Consider the following 24,500-nt stretch of genomic DNA (forward strand, 5'->3'; position numbering starts at 1 on the left):
AGGAGATGGATTTCACCACTGTCTTATAGAAAGCCTCATCACCCAGTCTACATGAGCAACTGCGCAGTCACAGGGACCGGGACCACCAGTCTGCAGGCCACGTGCCGGACAGGGACCACCAGTCTGCAGGCCACGTGCCGGACAGGGACCACCAGTCTGCAGGCCACACTTCTTAAGGTCTCTATGGAAACACAAATTGGGGAAGATTTATCAAGACCTGTCCACAGGAAAAGTTGCCCATGGCAACCAGAATATTTATTTTATTCTTCAGGGACCTTTTCAAAAATTAAAGCAGTGATCTGATTGGTTGCTATGGGCAACTGGTCAACTTTTCCTCTGCACAGGTTTTGATAAATCTCCCCCTATAGTCTACAGGGGGCTCTAGGCACTTTCTTGTGGTCCTTAATTATAGCAAATACGAGTGAAAGGTCTATAGTGAGGAGACCCCAATGTACCACCACCTCCTCCGCTCCATCACATCAGACACCTAGGATCACCATAGTGATAGTGAGGAGACCCCAATGTACCACCACCTCCTCCGCTCCATCACATCAGACACCTAGGATCACCATAGTGATAGTGAGGAGACCCCAATGTACCACCACCTCCTCCGCTCCATCACATCAGACACCTAGGATAACCATAGTGATAGTGAGGAGACCCCAATGTACCACCACCTCCTCTCCTCCATCATATCAGACACCTAGGATCACCATAGTGATAGTGAGGAGACCCCAATGTACCACCACCTCCTCCGCTCCATCATATCAGACACCTAGGAGCACCATAGTGAGGAGACCCCGATGTACCACCACCTCCTCTCCTCCATCACAACAGACACCTAGGATCACCATAGTGAGGAGACCCCAATGTACCACCACCACCTCCGCTCCATCACATCAGACACCTAGGATCACCATAGTGATAGTGAGACGACCCCGATGTACCACCACCTCCTCCGCTCCATCACATCAGACACCTAGGATCACCATAGTGATAGTGAGGAGACCCCAATGTACCACCACCTCCTCCGCTCCATCACATCGGACACCTAGGATCACCATAGTGAGGAGACCCCAATGTACCACCACCTCCTCTCCTCCATCATATCAGACACCTAGGAGCACCATAGTGATAGTGAGGAGACCCCCGTGTACCTCCACCTCCTCCTCCTCTCCATCACATCAGACACCTAGGATCACCATAGTGATAGTGAGGAGACCCCCGTGTACCTCCACCTCCTCCTCTCCATCACATCAGACACCTAGGATCACCATAGTGATAGTGAGGAGACCCTGATGTACCACCACCTCCTCCTCTCCATCACATCAGACACCTAGGATCACCATAGTGATAGTGAGAAGACCCCCGTGTACCTCCACCTCCTCCTCTCCATCACAGACACCTAGGAGCACCATAGTGATAGTGAGGAGATACCCGTGTACCACCACCTCCTCTGATCCATTTTTAAAAAGTAGGATGGGCTTACCAAAGAGGGGGTGGCCTTCTGCTGCTCACCATATAGGTATCATTTGTCAAACCAAAATGAATTGTAGCAGAAATCTACACCAGCATTCATCTGCCAGACAAAACAGATTAACAGGTCTCCACTCACGCCTACACCTGTACTGTGAATGTACCTACACCCATACTAAACCTGCACTGTGCCTGTACCCATACTAAACCTGCACCTGTACTGTGCCTGTACCTACACCCATACTAAACCAGCGCCTGTACTGTGCCTGTACCTACACCGTACTAAATCTGTGCCTGTACTTATACCCTACACCCATACTAAACCTGCGCCTGTACTGTGCCTGTACCAACAACCTACACCCGTACTCAACCTGTGCCTGTACCTATACCCATACTAAACCTGCGCCTGTACCAACACCCTACACCTGTACTAAACCTGCGCCTGTACCTACACCGTACTAAACCTGTGGCTGTACCTATACACATACTAAACCTGCACCTGTACTGTGCATGTACCAACACCCTACACCTGTACTAAACCTGCGCCTGTACTGTGCCTGTACCTACACACATACTAAACCTGAGCCTGTACTGTGCCTGTACCTACACCTGTACTAAACCTGCGCCTGTACTGTGCCTGTACCTACACACATACTAAACCTGAGCCTGTACTGTGCCTGTACCTACACACATACTAAACCTGAGCCTGTACTGTGCCTGCACCTACACCCATACTAAACCTGAGCCTGTACTGTGCCTGCACCTACACCCATACTAAACCTGCGCCTGTACTGTGCCTGTACCTACACCCATACTAAACCTGCACTGTGCCTGTACCTACACCCATACTAAACCTGCACTGTGCCTGTACCCATACTAAACCTGCACTGTGCCTGTACCCATACTAAACCTGCACCTGTACTGTGCCTGTACCTACACCCATACTAAACCTGCGCCTGTACTGTGCCTGTACCTACACCGTACTAAACCTGCGCCTGTACTGTGCCTGTACCTACACCGTACTAAACCTGTGCCTGTACTTATACCCTACACCCATACTAAACCTGCGCCTGTACTGTGCCTGTACCTACACCCATACTAATCCTGCACCTGTACTGTGCCTGTACCAACAACCTACACCCGTACTCAACCTGTGTCTGTACCTATACCCATACTAAACCTGCGCCTGTACAAACACCCTACACCCGTACTAAACCTGCACCTGTACTATACCTGTAGCTACACCTGTACTAAACCTGTGCCTGTACCTATACACATACTAAACCTGCGCCTGTACTAAACCTACACCAGTACCAACACCCTACATCTGTACTGTGCCTGTACCTACACCCGTACTAAACCTGCGCCTGTACCAACATCCTACACCCTTTCTAAACCTGCGCCTGTATCTACACCTGTACTAAACCTGCGCCTGTACCAACTCCCTACACCCATACTAAACCTGTGCCTGTACCAACACCCTACACCCATACTAAACCTGCGCCTGTACTGTGCCTGTACCAACACCCTACACCCGTACTAAACCTGCGCCTGTACCAACACCCTACACCGTACTAAACCTGCGCATGTACTGTGCCTGTACCAACACCCTACACCCGTACTAAACCTGTGCCTGTACCAACATCCTACACCTGTACTAAAACTGCACCTATACCAACACCCTACACCTGTACCGTGCCTGTACCAACACCTTACACCCGTACTAAACCTGTGCCAACACCCTACACCTGTACTAAACCTGCGCCTGTACTGTGTCTGTACCAACACCCTACACCTGTACTAAACCTGCGCCTGTACCAACACCCTGCACCAACACCCTACACCCGTACTAAACCTGTGCCTGTACCGTGCCTGTACCAACACCCTACACCTGTACTAAACCTGCGCCTGTACCAACACCTTACACCCGTACTAAACCTGTGCCAACACCCTACACCTGTACTAAACCTGCGCCTGTACTGTGCCTGTACCAACACCCTACACCTGTACTAAACCTGCGCCTGTACCAACACCCTGCACCAACACCCTACACCCGTACTAAACCTGTGCCTGTACCGTGCCTGTACCAACACCCTACACCTGTACTAAACCTGCGCCTGTACCAACACCTTACACCTGTTCTAAACCTGCACCTGTACCAACACCCTACACCCGTACTAAACCTGCGTCTGTACCAACACCCTACACCTGTTTTAAACCTGCACCTGTACCAACACCCTACACCCGTATTAAACCTGTGCCTGTACCAACACCCTACACCTGTACTGTGCCTGTACCTAAACCCGTACTAAACATGCGCCTGTACTGCGCCTGTACCAACACCCTACACCTGTTCTAAACCTGTACCAACACCCTACACCCATACAAAACCTGCGCCTGTACCTATACCCTACACCCGTACTAAACCTGCGCCTGTACCAACACCAACATGAACGCGGACAAGCACGTGATCGCTGACGGCGGTCGGTCATAGGAGCCTTGGTTGTCACATGACTGGCCGGACGCATGCGAACGGAAGTAAACAATCAGTACAGGCTGTCAGTCACTCGTCCGGTCCGGAGATTGGCCTAGAGCACATCAATGATGGCTGGATAACACCACGCTGGCGTGTGACGCAATATATATCTATGATTAGGATTGGTGGATTACAGTTCTTGATAGTATCATAAATGGCTATTGGTGGTGTCCTCTGGACATCTGAGTTTGGGATTGGCCCCTAGTTTTGAAGTGCTTTGGTTGGCTGAAAGAACTTCACAAACACCGTGGCACCATATAAAAAGGCTCACTTTACCCTGACACTCATTGCTTTCAGTTTGTCTCCTTGATAAAGCCACATTGTGGCGAAACATGTCGGGGTGTGACAGATTTGTATTTTAAATTAGCAACTCCACTGCAGTCTATGCCGAATGATCACAATTAATAGGGTACAAGATTTAAAGTCCATGCCTGTGGTGCACAGTAGGCATTGGGTGCTAGGTGTTGGTGACCTGAAAATACTTTATGGGTTAAACACCATCCAAGTGCCCAGGGCCGGCGTTAGGGGGGGGGGGCAACCCAGGCAATTGCCTAGGGCCCCCATCCCCCAGGGGTCCCCCTGCTCAGAAGGGGGGCAACTGTTTTAAAGTGTACGCAGCGCCGTCTGCTTGTTAAAGATAAGCAACCCGGCCGTGGTCACTTTAAAACGGTGGGTTTGCGGGCTGTGTGAATAATATGACGAGTGACGTGTCCTGCCAGGTCCTCTATACGGCGTCAGGGACGTCACTCCTCATTTCCTGCAGCGCCGGTGTAGTGAAAAAAACTGTGTTGTGAAGCATTTTGTGTCCGGCTGCAGGAAATGAGGAGCGACGTCCCTGACGCAGCATAGAGGACCCGGCAGGACACGTCACTCGTCATATTATTCCCACGGCCCACATGACCCGCCACAATATCTGAGCCTGCCGAGGGGAGGGAAACTATACTGCCAACCTAATTGAGGGGGGGGGGGGGGGGGGTAGAGAACATACTGCCAACCTAATGGGAGGGGGGGAACATACTGCCAACCTAATGGGGGGGGGGGGGGGGGAACATACTGCCAACCTAATGGGGGGGGGGGACCAACCAAATGTGGGGGAACATACTGCCAACCTAATTGAGGGGGGGGGGGGGGTAGAGAACATACTGCCAACCTAATGGGGGGGGGGGGGGAACATACTGCCAACCTAATGGGGGGGGGGGGGACCAACCAAATGTGGGGGAACATACTGCCAACCTAATGGGGGGGGGGGGGAACTGCAACCAAATGTGGGGGGGACTATATTGCCAACCTAATGTGGGGGAACACACTGCCAACCAAATATGGGGGGACATACTGCCAACCTAATGGGAGGGGGAAACTATATTGCCAACCTAATATGGGAACATACTGCCAATCTAATGTGGGGGAACTATATAGCCAATCTAATGTGGGGGAACTATACTGCCTGCATAATGTGGGGGATCTATACTGCCAACCTAATGTGGGGGAACTATACTGCCAACCTAATGTGGGGGAACTATACTGCCAACCTAATGTGGGGGAACTATACTGCCAACCTAATGTGGGGGAACTATACTGCCAACCTAATGTGGGGGAACTATACTGCCAACCTAATGTGGGGGAACTACAACCTAATGTGGGGGAACTACAACCTAATGTGGGGGAACTACAACCTAATGTGGGGGAACTACAACCTAATGTGGGGGAACTATATAGCCAATCTAATGTGGGGGAACTATACTGCCTGCATAATGTGGGGGATCTATACTGCCAACCTAATGTGGGGGATCTATACTGCCAACCTAATGTGGGGGATCTATACTGCCAACCTAATGTGGGGGATCTATACTGCCAACCTAATGTGGGGGAACTATACTGCCAACCTAATGTGGGGGAACTATACTGCCAACCTAATGTGGGGGAACTACAACCTAATGTGGGGGAACTATACTGCCAACCTAATGTGGGGGAACTATACTGCCAACCTAATGTGGGGGAACTATACAAAAATATAAAAAATTGTACTATTCTGATCCCTATAACTCTTATTTTCCTGTATATGGGGATGTATGAGGTCATTTTTTTGCACTGTGATTTGTAGTTTTTATCGATACCATTTTTGTTTTCATGGGACTTTTCAATAGCTTTTTTAGATTTTTTTTTTATGGTATTTGAAGTGACCAAAAATGTGCACATCTGGTTAGTGCACTACTACGACTTTTGGGGCCCCTCTTGATTTTGCCTAGGGCCACGCTAAGCCTAAAACCGGCCCTGCAAGTGTCACGTATATAAGTGGCCTAATAGAAGAGAGATAGTCGCCCTCTTCACTCTGGGGAGTACAATTCAGTATCCCCAGCACTCACATCAGGACTGTATATGTACACCTGAGGTCTGAGACTTATTTAAGTCCAATTGTAGTGACCCACTAGTATTGGAGTTCAACACATGACCCGTAGGCATAATTACAGACAATTATGACTGTAGTGGAGCTGTGTTTTTAATACTTCTGTTCCTTACTATTATAATTTTGTCACATTAAAAGTTAAGTTTTATATTTGTGTGACACATGCAACATAGAGGTTTTTTCTAACCCTTTGGGTTAATTGTTGTACAATATATTACCTCTGCCTGTACCAACACCCGTACTAAACCTGCGCCTGTACCTACACCCGTACTGTACCTGTAGCTATACCCTACACCTGTACTAAACCTGCGCCTGTACCTACACCCGTACTAAACCTGCGCCTATACTGTGCCAGTACCAACATCCGTACTAAACCTGCGCCTGTACTGTGCCTGTACCTATACCCTACACCTGTACTAAACCTGCGCCTGTAGTGTGCCTGTACCTACACCCGTACAAAACCTGCACCTGTACTGTGCCTGTACCAACACCCTACAGCCATACTAAACCTGCGCCTGTACTGTGCCTGTACCAACACCCTACACCGTACTAAGCCTGCGCCTGTACTGTGCCTGTACCAACACCCTACACCCGTACTAAATCTGCGCTTGTACCGTGCCTGTACCAACACCCGTACTAAACCTGCGCCTGTACCAACATCCTACACCCATACTAAACCTGCGCTTGTACCAATACCCGACACCCGTACTAAACCTGCGCCTGTACCAACATCCTACACCCATACTAAACCTGCGCCTGTACCAACACCGTACTAAACCTGCGCCTGTACTGTGCCTGTACCTAAACCCGTACTAAATATGCACCTGTACTGTGCCTGTACCAACACCCTACACCGTACTAAACCTGCGGCTGTACCTATACCTTACACCCGTACTAGACCTGTGCCTGCAGCTGTACTGTGCCCGTACCAACACCCTACACCCGTACTAAACCTGCGCCTGTACTATACCCAACACCAGTATTAAACCTGCGCCTGTACCAACACCCTACACTAATAATAAACCTGCACTGTGCCTGTACCAGCACCCTACACCGTACTAAACCTGCGCCTGTACCTAAACCCATACTAAACCTGCGCCTGTACTGTGCCTGTACCTAAACCCGTACTAAACCTGCACCTGTACTGTGCCTGTACCTAAACCCGTACTAAACCTGCACCTGTACTGTGCCTGTACCTAAACCCGTACTAAACCTGCACCTGTACTGTGCCTGTTCCTAAACCCGTACTAAACCTGCACCTGTACTGTGCCTGTAGAAACTAAACCTGTCCTGCACCCATCATCTCTCTGTACCAACACCCTACACCGTACTAAACCTGCAGCTGTACCTTTACCTTACACCCGTACTAGACCTGTGCCTGCAGCTGTACTGTGCCCGTACCAACACTCTACACCCGTACTAAACCTGCGCCTGTACTGTGCCTGTACCAACACCCTACATCGTACTAAACCTGCGCCTGTACTGTGCCTGTACCTAAACCCGTATTAAACCTGCACCTGTACTGTGCCTGTACCTAAACCCGTATTAAACCTGCACCTGTACTGTGCCTGTACCTAAACCCGTACTAAACCTGCACCTGTACTGTGCCTGTACCTAAACCCGTACTAAACCTGCACCTGTACTGTGCCTGTACCTAAACCCGTACTAAACCTGCACCTGTACTGTGCCTGTACCTAAACCCGTACTAAACCTGCACCTGTACTGTGCCCGTACCAACACTCTACACCCGTACTAAACCTGCGCCTGTACTGTGCCTGTAACTAAACCCATACTAAACCTGCACCTGTACTGTGCCAGTAGAAACTAAAGCTGTCCTGCACCCATAATCTATCTACATATCTAACAATTCACAGAAGCAGCACTACCAGGGTGCATTGGTGTAGGTGCCCGCAAACTAACAGTCTTGGTCCAGGACTCTGAATACAAAAGAAAAAATATTTGCAGAAGGATTAAAGTGAAAAAAAGTGTAGCTTTATTCCATGAATGTAATTTCTGTACATGTATACACTTAAATGGCCCCTAATACTGGTATAATATAAATATACACTTATATGGCCCCTAATACTGGTATAATATGAATATACACTTATATGGCCCCTAATACTGGTATAATATGAATATACACTTATATGGCCCCTAATACTGGTATAATATGAATATACACTTATATGGCCCCTAATACTGGTATAATATGAATATACACTTATATGGCCCCTAATACTGGTATAATATGAATATACACTTAAATGGCCCCAAATACTGCTATAATATGAATATACACTTATATGGCCCCTAATACTGGTATAATATGAATATACACTTATCTGGCCCCTAATACTGGTATAATATGAATATACACTTATCTGGCCCCTAATACTGCTATAATATGAATATACACTTATATAGCCCCTAATACTGGTATAATATGAATATAGACTTATATGGCCCCTAATACTGGTATAATATGAATATACACTTATCTGGCCCCTAATACTGGTATAATATGAATATACACTTATCTGGCCCCTAATACTGGTATAATATGAATATAGACTTATATGGCCCCTAATACTGGTATAATATGAATATACACTTATATGGCCCCTAATACTGGTATAATATGAATATACACTTAAATGGCCCCTAATACTGCTATAATATAAATATACACTTATATAGCCCCTAATACTGGTATAATATGAATATAGACTTATATGGCCCCTAATACTGGTATAATATGAATATACACTTATATGGCCCCTAATACTGGTATAATATGAATATACACTTAAATGGCCCCTAATACTGGTATAATATGAATATACACTTATCTGGCCCCTAATACTGGTATAATATGAATATACACTTATATGGCCCCTAATACTGGTATAATATAAATAAACACTTATATGGCCCCTAATACTGGTATAATATGAATATACACTTATATGGCCCCTAATACTGGTATAATATGAATATACACTTATATGGCCCCTAATACTGGTATAATATGAATATACACTTATATGGCCCCTAATACTGGTATAATATGAATATACACTTATATGGCCCCTAATACTGGTATAATATAAATATACACTTATCTGGCCCCTAATACTGGTATAATATGAATATACACTTATCTGGCCCCTAATACTGCTATAATATGAATATACACTTATATGGCCCCTAATACTGGTATAATATGAATATACACTTATATGGCCCCTAATACTGGTATAATATGAATATACACTTATATGGCCCCTAATACTGGTATAATATGAATATACACTTATATGGCCCCTAATACTGGTATAATATGAATATACACTTATATGGCCGCTAATACTGGTATAATATAAATATACACTTATATGGCCCCTAATACTGGTATAATATAAATATACACTTATATGGCCCCTAATACTGCTATAATATGAATATACACTTATTTGGCCCCTAATACTGGTATAATATGAATATACACTTATATGGCCCCTAATACTGGTATAATATGAATATACACTTATATGGCCCCTAATACTGGTATAATATGAATATACACTTATATGGCCCCTAATACTGGTATAATATGAATATACACTTATATGGCCCCTAATACTGCTATAATATGAATATACACTTATATAGCCCCTAATACTGCTATAATATGAATATACACTTATATGGCCCCTAATACTGGTATAATATGAATATACACTTATATGGCCCCTAATACTGGTATAATATGAATATACACTTATATGGCCCCTAATACTGCTATAATATGAATATACACTTATATAGCCCCTAATACTGCTATAATATGAATATACACTTATATGGCCCCTAATACTGGTATAATATGAATACACACTTATATGGCCCCTAATACTGGTATAATATGAATATACACTTATATGGCCCCTAATACTGGTATAATATGAATATACACTTATATGGCCCCTAATACTGGTATAATATGAATATACACTTATATGGCCCCTAATACTGGTATAATATAAATATACACTTATATGGCCCCTAATACTGCTATAATATGAATATACACTTATATGGCCCCTAATACTGGTATAATATGAATATACACTTATATGGCCCCTAATACTGGTATAATATAAATATACACTTATATGGCCCCTAATACTGCTATAATATGAATATACACTTATATGGCCCCTAATACTGGTATAATATGAATATAGACTTATATGGCCCCTAATACTGGTATAATATGAATATAGACTTATATGGCCCCTAATACTGCTATAATATGAATATACACTTATATGGCCCCTAATACTGGTATAATATGAATATACACTTATTTGGCCCCTAATACTGGTATAATATAAATAAACACTTATATGGCCCCTAATACTGGTATAATATGAATATACACTTATATGGCCCCTAATACTGCTATAATATGAATATACACTTATATGGCCCCTAATACTGGTATAATATGAATATACACTTATATGGCCCCTAATACTGGTATAATATGAATATACACTTATATGGCCCCTAATACTGGTATAATATGAATATACACTTATATGGCCCCTAATACTGCTATAATATGAATATACACTTATATGGCCCCTAATACTGCTATAATATGAATATACACTTATATGGCCCCTAATACTGGTATAATATGAATATACACTTATATGGCCCCTAATACTGCTATAATATAAATATACACTTATATGGCCCCTAATACTGGTATAATATAAATATACACTTATATGGCCCCTAATACTGCTATAATATGAATATACACTTATATGGCCCCTAATACTGGTATAATATGAATATACACTTATATGGCCCCTAATACTGGTATAATATAAATATACACTTATATGGCCCCTAATACTGGTATAATATGAATATACACTTATATGGCCCCTAATACTGGTATAATATGAATATACACTTATATGGCCCCTAATACTGGTATAATATGAATATACACTTATATGGCCCCTAATACTGGTATAATATGAATATACACTTATATGGCCCCTAATACTGGTATAATATGAATATACCTACAGAATAAAGATAAGGCGTAATTTTTACCGAAAAGTGCACTGGGTAGAGACGGAAACCCTAAACAGTTTCATTTCACCCCACAACATTTTTTCCGCTGCACATTATGTTATAAAATAAGTGATGTCATTACAAAGTACAATTGGGGACGCAAAAAACACGACCTTACATCTGCCTGTAGGTGCAAACCTCAACGCGTTAGGATTTCTAGAAGGAGAGGAGGAAAAGGGCAAAAACGTAATCCTTAAGGGGTTAAACGGTCAGGAAATCGTCCAGGAAGGGAACGTCCTGCCCCTGAATGAGTGTTTGCTGGACCGTTCTGATGTGTATAGGGGGGACCAGTAGTATGAAGAGGACATCCTATATACTCTTATATGGGGTCATTTAGGGCGAGAAAATCCTATATACTCTTATATGGGGTCATTTAGGGCGAGAAAATCCTATATACTCTTATATGGGGTCATTTAGGGCGAGTAAATCCTATATACTCTTATATGGGGTCATTTAGGGCGAGGACATCCTATATACTCTTATATGGGGTCATTTAGGGCGAGGACATCCTATATACTCTTATATGGGGTCATTTAGGGAGAGGACATCCTATATACTCTTATATGGGGTCGTTTAGGGTGAGATGGATTATAGACTCTTATATGGGGTCGTTTAGGGTGAGATGGATTATAGACTCTTATATGGGGTCGTTTAGGGTGAGATGGATTATAGACTCTTATATGGGGTCGTTTAGGGTGAGATGGATTATAGACTCTTATATGGGGTCGTTTAGGGTGAGATGGATTATAGACTCTTATATGGGGTCGTTTAGGGTGAGATGGATTATAGACTCTTATATGGGGTCGTTTAGGGTGAGATGGATTATAGACTCTTATATGGGGTCGTTTAGGGTGAGATGGATTATAGATTCCATCTTTGGGGTATTCAGGCCCAGGGAACAAAGTGATCGTGCAGTGGAGTTAGAATATCTGAGGCCTCCTCGGAAATCACATGACTGAAATCCCTGATGTTGTCCACAGGTGTCTGGGCAATTTATCAGAGACCACTGCGGGACCCTCAGAACCCCACAATACCCGTGTGTCAGAGCGTTTGTCTCCTGATGACCATTGTGGCGCTGAAGTTTTTATGATGGTCTGGTGGGAGGCATAGAACCGGAGGACGGGCACGAGGACGGTCCGGTGGGAGGCATAGAACCGGAGGACGGGCACGAGGACGGTCCGGTGGGAGGCATTAAACCGGAGGACGGGCACGGGGACGGTCCGGTGGGAGGCATAGAACCGGAGGACGGGCACGGGGACGGTCCGGTGGGAGGCATAGAACCGGAGGACGGGGACGGTCCGGTGGGAGGCATAGAACCGGAGGACGGGCACGAGGACGGTCCGGTGGGAGGCATAGAACCGAAGGACGGGCACGAGGACGGTCCGGTGGGAGGCATAGAACCAGAGGACGGGCACGAGGACGGTCCGGTGGGAGGCATAGAACCGGAGGACGAGGACGGTCCGGTGGGAGGCATAGAACCGGAGGACGGGCACGAGGACGGTCAGGTGGGAGGCATAGAACCGGAGGACGAGGACGGTCCGGTGGGAGGCATAGAACCGGAGGACGGGCACGGGGACGGTCCGGTGGGAGGCATAGAACCGGAGGACGGGCACGGGGACGGTCCGGTGGGAGGCATAGAACCGGAGGACGGGGACGGTCCGGTGGGAGGCATAGAACCGGAGGACGGGCACGGGGACGGTCCGGTGGGAGGCATAGAACCGGAGGACGGGCACGGGGACGGTCCGGTGGGAGGCATAGAACCGGAGGACGGGGACGGTCCGGTGGGAGGCATAGAACCGAGGACGGGCACGAGGACGGTCCGGTGGGAGGCATAGAACCGGAGGACGGGCACGAGGACGGTCCGGTGGGAGGCATAGAACCGGAGGACGGGCACGGGGACGGTCCGGTGGGAGGCATAGAACCGGAGGACGGGCACGGGGACGGTCCGGTGGGAGGCATAGAACCGGAGGACAGGCACGGGGACGGTCCGGTGGGAGGCATAGAACCGGAGGACGGGCACGAGGACGGTCCGGTGGGAGGCATAGAACCGGAGGACGGGCACGAGGACGGTCCGGTGGGAGGCATAGAACCGGAGGACGGGCACGGGGACGGTCCGGTGGGAGGCATAGAACCGGAGGACGGGCACGAGGACGGTCCGGTGGGAGGCATAGAACCGGAGGACGGGCACGAGGACGGACAGGTGGGAGGCATAGAACCGGAGGACGGGCACGGGGACGGTCCGGTGGGAGGCATAGAACCGGAGGACGGGCACGAGGACGGTCCGGTGGGAGGCATAGAACCGGAGGACGGGCACGGGGACGGTCCGGTGGGAGGCATAGAACCGGAGGACGGGCACGAGGACGGTCCGGTGGGAGGCATAGAACCGGAGGACGGGCACGAGGACGGTCCGGTGGGAGGCATAGAACCGGAGGACGGGCACGGTGGGAGGCATACAATCACCTCTGTGTTTCCTCAGTCGTCTGTCTAAGCATAAAGCTGGTGTCATAACCTGATCCTGGGGGTCAGAGGGGCTTCTATCACTAACAGGTCTGTAAGGGTCTTGGACATTAGTGATGTGGTAGGATTCAGGAACGTGTGTTCTGTGTGTAGTAGATACATTTGTGTTTTCTGTGTAGTAGATACATTTGTGTTTTCTGTGTAGTAGATACATTTGTGTTCTGTGTAGTAGATACATTTGTGTTTTCTGTGTGTAGTAGATACATTTGTGTGTTCTGTGTGTAGTAGATACATTTGTGTGTTCTGTGTGTAGTAGATACATTTGTGTTTTCTGTGTAGTAGATACATTTGTGTGTTCTGTGTGTAGTAGATACATTTGTGTTTTCTGTGTGTAGTAGATACATTTGTGTTCTGTGTAGTAGATACATTTGTGTTTTCTGTGTGTAGTAGATACATTTGTGTTTTCTGTGTGTAGTAGATACATTTGTGTTTTCTGTGTAGTAGATACATTTGTGTTCTGTGTAGTAGATACATTTGTGTGTTCTGTGTGTAGTAGATACATTTGTGTTTTCTGTGTGTAGTAGATACATTTGTGTTTTCTGTGTAGTAGATACATTTGTGTTTTCTGTGTAGTAGATACATTTGTGTTTTCTGTGTGTAGTAGATACATTTGTGTTTTCTGTGTGTAGTAGATACATTTGTGTTTTCTGTGTGTAGTAGATACATTTGTGTTTTCTGTGTAGTAGATACATTTGTGTTTTCTGTGTGTAGTAGATACATTTGTGTTTTCTGTGTAGTAGATACATTTGTGTTTTCTGTGTGTAGTAGATACATTTGTGTGTTCTGTGTGTAGTAGATACATTTGTGTTTTCTGTGTAGTAGATACATTTGTGTTTTCTGTGTGTAGTAGATACATTTGTGTTTTCTGTGTGTAGTAGATACATTTGTGTTTTCTGTGTGTAGTAGATACATTTGTGTTTTCTGTGTGTAGTAGATACATTTGTGTTTTCTGTGTGTAGTAGATACATTTGTGTTTTCTGTGTAGTAGATACATTTGTGTTTTCTGTGTAGTAGATACATTTGTGTTTTCTGTGTGTAGTAGATACATTTGTGTGTTCTGTGTGTAGTAGATACATTTGTGTTTTCTGTGTAGTAGATACATTTGTGTTTTCTGTGTGTAGTAGATACATTTGTGTGTTCTGTGTGTAGTAGATACATTTGTGTTTTCTGTGTGTAGTAGATACATTTGTGTTTTCTGTGTGTAGTAGATACATTTGTGTGTTCTGTGTAGTAGATACATTTGTGTTTTCTGTGTGTAGTAGATACATTTGTGTTTTCTGTGTGTAGTAGATACATTTGTGTGTTCTGTGTGTAGTAGATACATTTGTGTTTTCTGTGTGTAGTAGATACATTTGTGTGTTCTGTGTGTAGTAGATACATTTGTGTTTTCTGTGTGTAGTAGATACATTTGTGTTTTCTGTGTGTAGTAGATACATTTGTGTGTTCTGTGTGTAGTAGATACATTTGTGTTTTCTGTGTGTAGTAGATACATTTGTGTTTTCTGTGTAGTAGATACATTTGTGTTGTTTTCTGTGTAGTAGATACATTTGTGTTTTCTGTGTGTAGTAGATACATTTGTGTGTTCTGTGTGTAGTAGATACATTTGTGTTTTCTGTGTGTAGTAGATACATTTGTGTGTTCTGTGTGTAGTAGATACATTTGTGTTTTCTGTGTGTAGTAGATACATTTGTGTGTTCTGTGTGTAGTAGATACATTTGTGTGTTCTGTGTGTAGTAGATACATTTGTGTTTTCTGTGTGTAGTAGATACATTTGTGTTTTCTGTGTGTAGTAGATACATTTGTGTGTTCTGTGTGTAGTAGATACATTTGTGTTTTCTGTGTGTAGTAGATACATTTGTGTTTTCTGTGTAGTAGATACATTTGTGTTTTCTGTGTAGTAGATACATTTGTGTTCTGTGTAGTAGATACATTTGTGTTTTCTGTGTGTAGTAGATACATTTGTGTTTTCTGTGTGTAGTAGATACATTTGTGTTTTCTGTGTGTAGTAGATACATTTGTGTTTTCTGTGTGTAGTAGATACATTTGTGTTTTCTGTGTGTAGTAGATACATTTGTGTGTTCTGTGTGTAGTAGATACATTTGTGTGTTCTGTGTGTAGTAGATACATTTGTGTTTTCTGTGTGTAGTAGATACATTTGTGTTTTCTGTGTAGTAGATACATTTGTGTTTTCTGTGTAGTAGATACATTTGTGTTTTCTGTGTGTAGTAGATACATTTGTGTTTTCTGTGTGTAGTAGATACATTTGTGTTTTCTGTGTGTAGTAGATACATTTGTGTTCTGTGTGTAGTAGATACATTTGTGTTTTCTGTGTAGTAGATACATTTGTGTTTTCTGTGTGTAGTAGATACATTTGTGTTTTCTGTGTAGTAGATACATTTGTGTGTTCTGTGTGTAGTAGATACATTTGTGTTTTCTGTGTGTAGTAGATACATTTGTGTTTTCTGTGTGTAGTAGATACATTTGTGTTTTCTGTGTGTAGTAGATACATTTGTGTTTTCTGTGTGTAGTAGATACATTTGTGTTCTGTGTGTAGTAGATACATTTGTGTTTTCTGTGTGTAGTAGATACATTTGTGTTTTCTGTGTGTAGTAGATACATTTGTGTTTTCTGTGTGTAGTAGATACATTTGTGTTTTCTGTGTGTAGTAGATACATTTGTGTTTTCTGTGTAGTAGATACATTTGTGTTTTCTGTGTGTAGTAGATACATTTGTGTTTTCTGTGTGTAGTAGATACATTTGTGTTTTCTGTGTGTAGTAGATACATTTGTGTTTTCTGTGTGTAGTAGATACATTTGTGTTTTCTGTGTGTAGTAGATACATTTGTGTTTTCTGTGTGTAGTAGATACATTTGTGTTTTCTGTGTAGTAGATACATTTGTGTTTTCTGTGTAGTAGATACATTTGTGTTTTCTGTGTGTAGTAGATACATTTGTGTGTTCTGTGTAGTAGATACATTTGTGTTTTCTGTGTAGTAGATACATTTGTGTTTTCTGTGTAGTAGATACATTTGTGTTTTCTGTGTAGTAGATACATTTGTGTTTTCTGTGTGTAGTAGATACATTTGTGTTTTCTGTGTGTAGTAGATACATTTGTGTTTTCTGTGTGTAGTAGATACATTTGTGTTTTCTGTGTGTAGTAGATACATTTGTGTTTTCTGTGTGTAGTAGATACATTTGTGTTTTCTGTGTGTAGTAGATACATTTGTGTTTTCTGTGTAGTAGATACATTTGTGTTTTCTGTGTGTAGTAGATACATTTGTGTTTTCTGTGTGTAGTAGATACATTTGTGTGTTCTGTGTGTAGTAGATACATTTGTGTGTTCTGTGTAGTAGATACATTTGTGTTTTCTGTGTGTAGTAGATACATTTGTGTTTTCTGTGTAGTAGATACATTTGTGTTGTTTTCTGTGTAGTAGATACATTTGTGTTTTCTGTGTGTAGTAGATACATTTGTGTTTTCTGTGTGTAGTAGATACATTTGTGTTTTCTGTGTGTAGTAGATACATTTGTGTTTTCTGTGTGTAGTAGATACATTTGTGTTGTGTTCTGTGTGTAGTAGATACATTTGTGTTTTCTGTGTAGTAGATACATTTGTGTTTTCTGTGTAGTAGATACATTTGTGTTTTCTGTGTGTAGTAGATACATTTGTGTTTTCTGTGTAGTAGATACATTTGTGTTGTTTTCTGTGTAGTAGATACATTTGTGTTTTCTGTGTGTAGTAGATACATTTGTGTTTTCTGTGTGTAGTAGATACATTTGTGTTTTCTGTGTGTAGTAGATACATTTGTGTTGTGTTCTGTGTGTAGTAGATACATTTGTGTTTTCTGTGTAGTAGATACATTTGTGTGTTCTGTGTGTAGTAGATACATTTGTGTTTTCTGTGTAGTAGATACATTTGTGTTTTCTGTGTGTAGTAGATACATTTGTGTTTTCTGTGTAGTAGATACATTTGTGTTTTCTGTGTGTAGTAGATACATTTGTGTTTTCTGTGTAGTAGATACATTTGTGTTTTCTGTGTGTAGTAGATACATTTGTGTTTTCTGTGTGTAGTAGATACATTTGTGTTTTCTGTGTAGTAGATACATTTGTGTTTTCTGTGTGTAGTAGATACATTTGTGTTTTCTGTGTAGTAGATACATTTGTGTTTTCTGTGTGTAGTAGATACATTTGTGTTTTCTGTGTGTAGTAGATACATTTGTGTGTTCTGTGTAGTAGATACATTTGTGTTTTCTGTGTGTAGTAGATACATTTGTGTTTTCTGTGTGTAGTAGATACATTTGTGTTTTCTGTGTAGTAGATACATTTGTGTTTTCTGTGTGTAGTAGATACATTTGTGTTTTCTGTGTAGTAGATACATTTGTGTGTTCTGTGTGTAGTAGATACATTTGTGTGTTCTGTGTGTAGTAGATACATTTGTGTTTTCTGTGTAGTAGATACATTTGTGTGTTCTGTGTGTAGTAGATACATTTGTGTTTTCTGTGTAGTAGATACATTTGTGTTTTCTGTGTGTAGTAGATACATTTGTGTTTTCTGTGTAGTAGATACATTTGTGTTTTCTGTGTGTAGTAGATACATTTGTGTTTTCTGTGTGTAGTAGATACATTTGTGTGTTCTGTGTGTAGTAGATACATTTGTGTTTTCTGTGTGTAGTAGATACATTTGTGTTTTCTGTGTGTAGTAGATACATTTGTGTGTTCTGTGTGTAGTAGATACATTTGTGTTTTCTGTGTGTAGTAGATACATTTGTGTTTTCTGTGTAGTAGATACATTTGTGTTGTTTTCTGTGTAGTAGATACATTTGTGTTCTGTGTAGTAGATACATTTGTGTTTTTTTCTGTGTGTAGTAGATACATTTGTGTTGTTTTCTGTGTAGTAGATACATTTGTGTTGTTTTCTGTGTGTAGTAGATACATTTGTGTTTTCTGTGTGTAGTAGATACATTTGTGTTGTTTTCTGTGTGTAGTAGATACATTTGTGTTTTCTGTGTGTAGTAGATACATTTGTGTTGTTTTCTGTGTGTAGTAGATACATTTGTGTTTTCTGTGTGTAGTAGATACATTTGTGTTGTGTTCTGTGTGTAGTAGATACATTTGTGTGTTCTGTGTAGTAGATACATTTGTGTTTTCTGTGTAGTAGATACATTTGTGTTCTGTGTAGTAGATACATTTGTGTTCTGTGTAGTAGATACATTTGTGTTGTTTTCTGTGTCTAGTAGATACATTTGTGTTTTCTGTGTGTAGTAGATACATTTGTGTTGTTTTCTGTGTCTAGTAGATACATTTGTGTTTTCTGTGTGTAGTAGATACATGTGTGTTCTGTGTGTAGTATATATATTTGTGTTTTCTGTGTGTAGTAGATACATTTGTGTTTTCTGTGTGTAGTAGATACATTTGTGTGTTCTGTGTGTAGTAGATACATTTGTGTTGTTTTCTGTGTGTAGTAGATACATTTGTGTTGTTTTCTGTGTGTAGTAGATACATTTGTGTTTTCTGTGTAGTAGATACATTTGTGTTTTCTGTGTGTAGTAGATACATTTGTGTGTTCTGTGTGTAGTAGATACATTTGTGTTTTCTGTGTGTAGTAGATACATTTGTGTTTTCTGTGTAGTAGATACATTTGTGTTTTCTGTGTGTAGTAGATACATTTGTGTTTTCTGTGTAGTAGATACATTTGTGTTTTCTGTGTGTAGTAGATACATTTGTGTTTTCTGTGTGTAGTAGATACATTTGTGTGTTCTGTGTGTAGTAGATACATTTGTGTTTTCTGTGTGTAGTAGATACATTTGTGTTTTCTGTGTGTAGTAGATACATTTGTGTTTTCTGTGTAGTAGATACATTTGTGTTGTTTTCTGTGTAGTAGATACATTTGTGTTGTTTTCTGTGTGTAGTAGATACATTTGTGTTGTTTTCTGTGTGTAGTAGATACATTTGTGTGTTCTGTGTAGTAGATACATTTGTGTGTTCTGTGTAGTAGATACATTTGTGTTTTCTGTGTGTAGTAGATACATTTGTGTGTTCTGTGTGTAGTAGATACATTTGTGTTTTCTGTGTGTAGTAGATACATTTGTGTTTTCTGTGTGTAGTAGATACATTTGTGTTTTCTGTGTGTAGTAGATACATTTGTGTTTTCTGTGTAGTAGATACATTTGTGTTTTCTGTGTGTAGTAGATACATTTGTGTTTTCTGTGTGTAGTAGATACATTTGTGTTGTTTTCTGTGTAGTAGATACATTTGTGTTGTTTTCTGTGTGTAGTAGATACATTTGTGTTGTTTTCTGTGTCTAGTAGATACATTTGTGTTTTCTGTGTGTAGTAGATACATTTGTGTTGTTTTCTGTGTGTAGTAGATACATTTGTGTTGTTTTCTGTGTGTAGTAGATACATTTGTGTTGTTTTCTGTGTCTAGTAGATACATTTGTGTTTTCTGTGTGTAGTAGATACATTTGTGTTTTCTGTGTGTAGTAGATACATTTGTGTTTTCTGTGTGTAGTAGATACATTTGTGTTGTTTTCTGTGTAGTAGATACATTTGTGTTGTTTTCTGTGTCTAGTAGATACATTTGGGGTCTCCTGGGGCCATTTTTACTTCTTCAGGTGGGGACTATGGGGGCTCCAGGGACATGTGATCCACAATTTGTCTGGTATCACAGGGGGGGGGCACATACATTATATAACATCATCAGAGCCGCGTCCTATCAGGATTCACAGGTGGAGCAGGACCCCCATAGAAACACTCACCGGTGAGAGCGGCAGAGGAGTCGCGGTGAAGACCAAACCTTGTCCGTCCGGTAATGACTGCGAAAGATAAAAGAAAATGTCACAAAGGGAGAAGGTGAAACACAGGAATTTATGGCCCCCGCCTGCGTAAGAGCCGGGCACCGCCCGCACATAAAACACATTCTACACGGGCACACTGAGGCCACACCTCCAGACAAGGGGTCACACACTGAGGCCACACCTCCAGACAGGGGTCACACACTGAGGCCACACCTCCAGACAGGGGTCACACACTGAGGCCACACCTCCAGACAGGGGTCACACACTGAGGCCACACCTCCAGACAGGGGTCACACACCTCCAGACAGGGGTCACACACTGAGGCCACACCTCCAGACAGGGGTCACACACTGAGGCCACACCTCCAGACAGGGGTCACACACTGAGGCCACACCTCCAGACAGGGGTCACACACTGAGGCCACACCTCCAGACAGGGGTCACACACTGAGGCCACACCTCCAGACGGGGGTCACACACTCAGGCCACACCTCCAGACGGGGGTCACACACTGAGGCCACACCTCCCGACGGGGGTCACACACTGAGGCCACACCTCCAGACAGGGGGTCACACACTGAGGCCACACCTCCAGACAGGGGGTCACACACTGAGGCCACACCACCAGACAGGGGTCACACACTGAGGCCACACCTCCAGACAGGGGTCACACACCTCCAGACAGGGGTCACACACTGAGGCCACACCTCCAGACAGGGGTCACACACTGAGGCCACACCTCCAGACAGGGGTCACACACTGAGGCCACACCTCCAGACAGGGGGTCACACACTGAGGCCACACCTCCAGACAGGGGGTCACACACTGAGGCCACACCTCCAGACAGGGGGTCACACACTGAGGCCACACCTCCAGACAGGGGGTCACACACTGAGGCCACACCTCCAGACAGGGGGTCACACACTGAGGCCACACCTCCAGACAGGGGGTCACACACTGAGGCCACACCTCCAGACAGGGGGTCACACACTGAGGCCACACCTCCAGACAGGGGGTCACACACTGAGGCCACACCTCCAGACAGGGGGTCACACACTGAGGCCACACCTCCAGACAGGGGGTCACACACTGAGGCCACACCTCCAGACAGGGGGTCACACACTGAGGCCACACCTCCAGACAGGGATCACACACTGAGGCCACACCTCCAGACAGGGGTCACACACTGAGGCCACACCTCCAGACGGGGGTCACACACTCAGGCCACACCTCCAGACGGGGGTCACACACTGAGGCCACACCTCCCGACGGGGGTCACACACTGAGGCCACACCTCCAGACAGGGGGTCACACACTGAGGCCACACCTCCAGACAGGGGGTCACACACTGAGGCCACACCACCAGACAGGGGTCACACACTGAGGCCACACCTCCAGACAGGGGTCACACACCTCCAGACAGGGGTCACACACTGAGGCCACACCTCCAGACAGGGGTCACACACTGAGGCCACACCTCCAGACAGGGGTCACACACTGAGGCCACACCTCCAGACAGGGGGTCACACACTGAGGCCACACCTCCAGACAGGGGGTCACACACTGAGGCCACACCTCCAGACAGGGGGTCACACACTGAGGCCACACCTCCAGACAGGGGGTCACACACTGAGGCCACACCTCCAGACAGGGGGTCACACACTGAGGCCACACCTCCAGACAGGGGGTCACACACTGAGGCCACACCTCCAGACAGGGGGTCACACACTGAGGCCACACCTCCAGACAGGGGGTCACACACTGAGGCCACACCTCCAGACAGGGGGTCACACACTGAGGCCACACCTCCAGACAGGGGGTCACACACTGAGGCCACACCTCCAGACAGGGGGTCACACACTGAGGCCACACCTCCAGACAGGGGGTCACACACTGAGGCCACACCTCCAGACAGGGGGTCACACACTGAGGCCACACCTCCAGACAGGGATCACACACTGAGGCCACACCTCCAGACAGGGATCACACACTGAGGCCACACCTCCCGACGGGGGTCACACACTGAGGCCACACCTCCAGACAGGGGTCACACACTGAGGCCACACCTCCAGACAGGGGTCACACACTGAGGCCACACCTCCAGACGGGGGGTGCACACAAACTGAGGCCACACCTCCAGACGGGGGTCACACACTGAGGCCACACCTCCAGACGGGGGTCACACACTGAGGCCACACCTCCAGACGGGGGTCACACACTGAGGCCACACCTCCAGACGGGGGTCACACACTGAGGCCACACCTCCAGACGGGGGTCACACACTGAGGCCACACCTCCAGACGGGGGGTCACACACTGAGGCCACACCTCCAGACGGGGGGTCACACACTGAGGCCACACCTCCAGACAGGGGTCACACACTGAGGCCACACCTCCAGACGGGGGGTCACACACTGAGGCCACACCTCCAGACAGGGGTTACACACTGAGGCCACACCTCCAGACAGGGGTCACACACTGAGGCCACACCTCCAGACAGGGGTCACACACTGAGGCCACACCTCCAGACGGGGGGGTGCACACAAACTGAGGCCACACCTCCAGACGGGGGGTGCACACAAACTGAGGCCACACCTCCAGACGGGGGGTCACACACTGAGGCCACACCTCCAGACAGGGGGTCACACACTGAGGCCACACCTCCAGACAGGGGGTCACACACTGAGGCCACACCTCCAGACAGGGGGTCACACACTGAGGCCACACCTCCAGACAGGGGGTCACACACTGATGCCACACCTCCAGACGGGGGGTGCACACAAACTGAGGCCACACCTCCAGACAGGGATCACACACTGAGGCCACACCTCCAGACAGGGATCACACACTGAGGCCACACCTCCAGACAGGGATCACACACTGAGGCCACACCTCCCGACGGGGGTCACACACTGAGGCCACACCTCCAGACAGGGGTCACACACTGAGGCCACACCTCCAGACAGGGGTCACACACTGAGGCCACACCTCCAGACGGGGGGTGCACACAAACTGAGGCCACACCTCCAGACGGGGGTGCACACAAACTGAGGCCACACCTCCAGACGGGGGGGTGCACACAAACTGAGGCCACACCTCCAGACGGGGGGTGTACACACACTGAGGCCACACCTCCAGACGGGGGTCACACACTGAGGCCACACCTCCAGACGGGGGTCACACACTGAGGCCACACCTCCAGACGGGGGTCACACACTGAGGCCACACCTCCAGACGGGGGTCACACACTGAGGCCACACCTCCAGACGGGGGTCACACACTGAGGCCACACCTCCAGACGGGGGTCACACACTGAGGCCACACCTCCAGACGGGGGGTCACACACTGAGGCCACACCTCCAGACAGGGGTCACACACTGAGGCCACACCTCCAGACGGGGGGTCACACACTGAGGCCACACCTCCAGACAGGGGTTACACACTGAGGCCACACCTCCAGACAGGGGTCACACACTGAGGCCACACCTCCAGACAGGGGTCACACACTGAGGCCACACCTCCAGACGGGGGGGTGCACACAAACTGAGGCCACACCTCCAGACGGGGGGTGCACACAAACTGAGGCCACACCTCCAGACGGGGGGTCACACACTGAGG

The 24,500-nt window shown here is 45.5% G+C and overlaps 1 protein-coding gene across 1 annotated transcript in view; it reads right to left on the bottom strand.

The window, feature by feature from the left end:
* EPS8 (epidermal growth factor receptor pathway substrate 8) overlaps window positions 1-24,500 on the bottom strand; it is a gene marked incomplete at its 3' end in the record, with an annotated part of 89,007 nt that overhangs the window by 57,839 nt on the left and 6,668 nt on the right. Inside the window, exon 2 of the mRNA XM_056551573.1 lies at window positions 20,847-20,903. The remainder of the gene's footprint in view (window positions 1-20,846; window positions 20,904-24,500) is intronic.

This window comes from Hyla sarda, unplaced genomic scaffold (genome assembly GCF_029499605.1).
Source record: "Hyla sarda isolate aHylSar1 unplaced genomic scaffold, aHylSar1.hap1 scaffold_1096, whole genome shotgun sequence".
NCBI lineage: Eukaryota > Metazoa > Chordata > Amphibia > Anura > Hylidae > Hyla > Hyla sarda.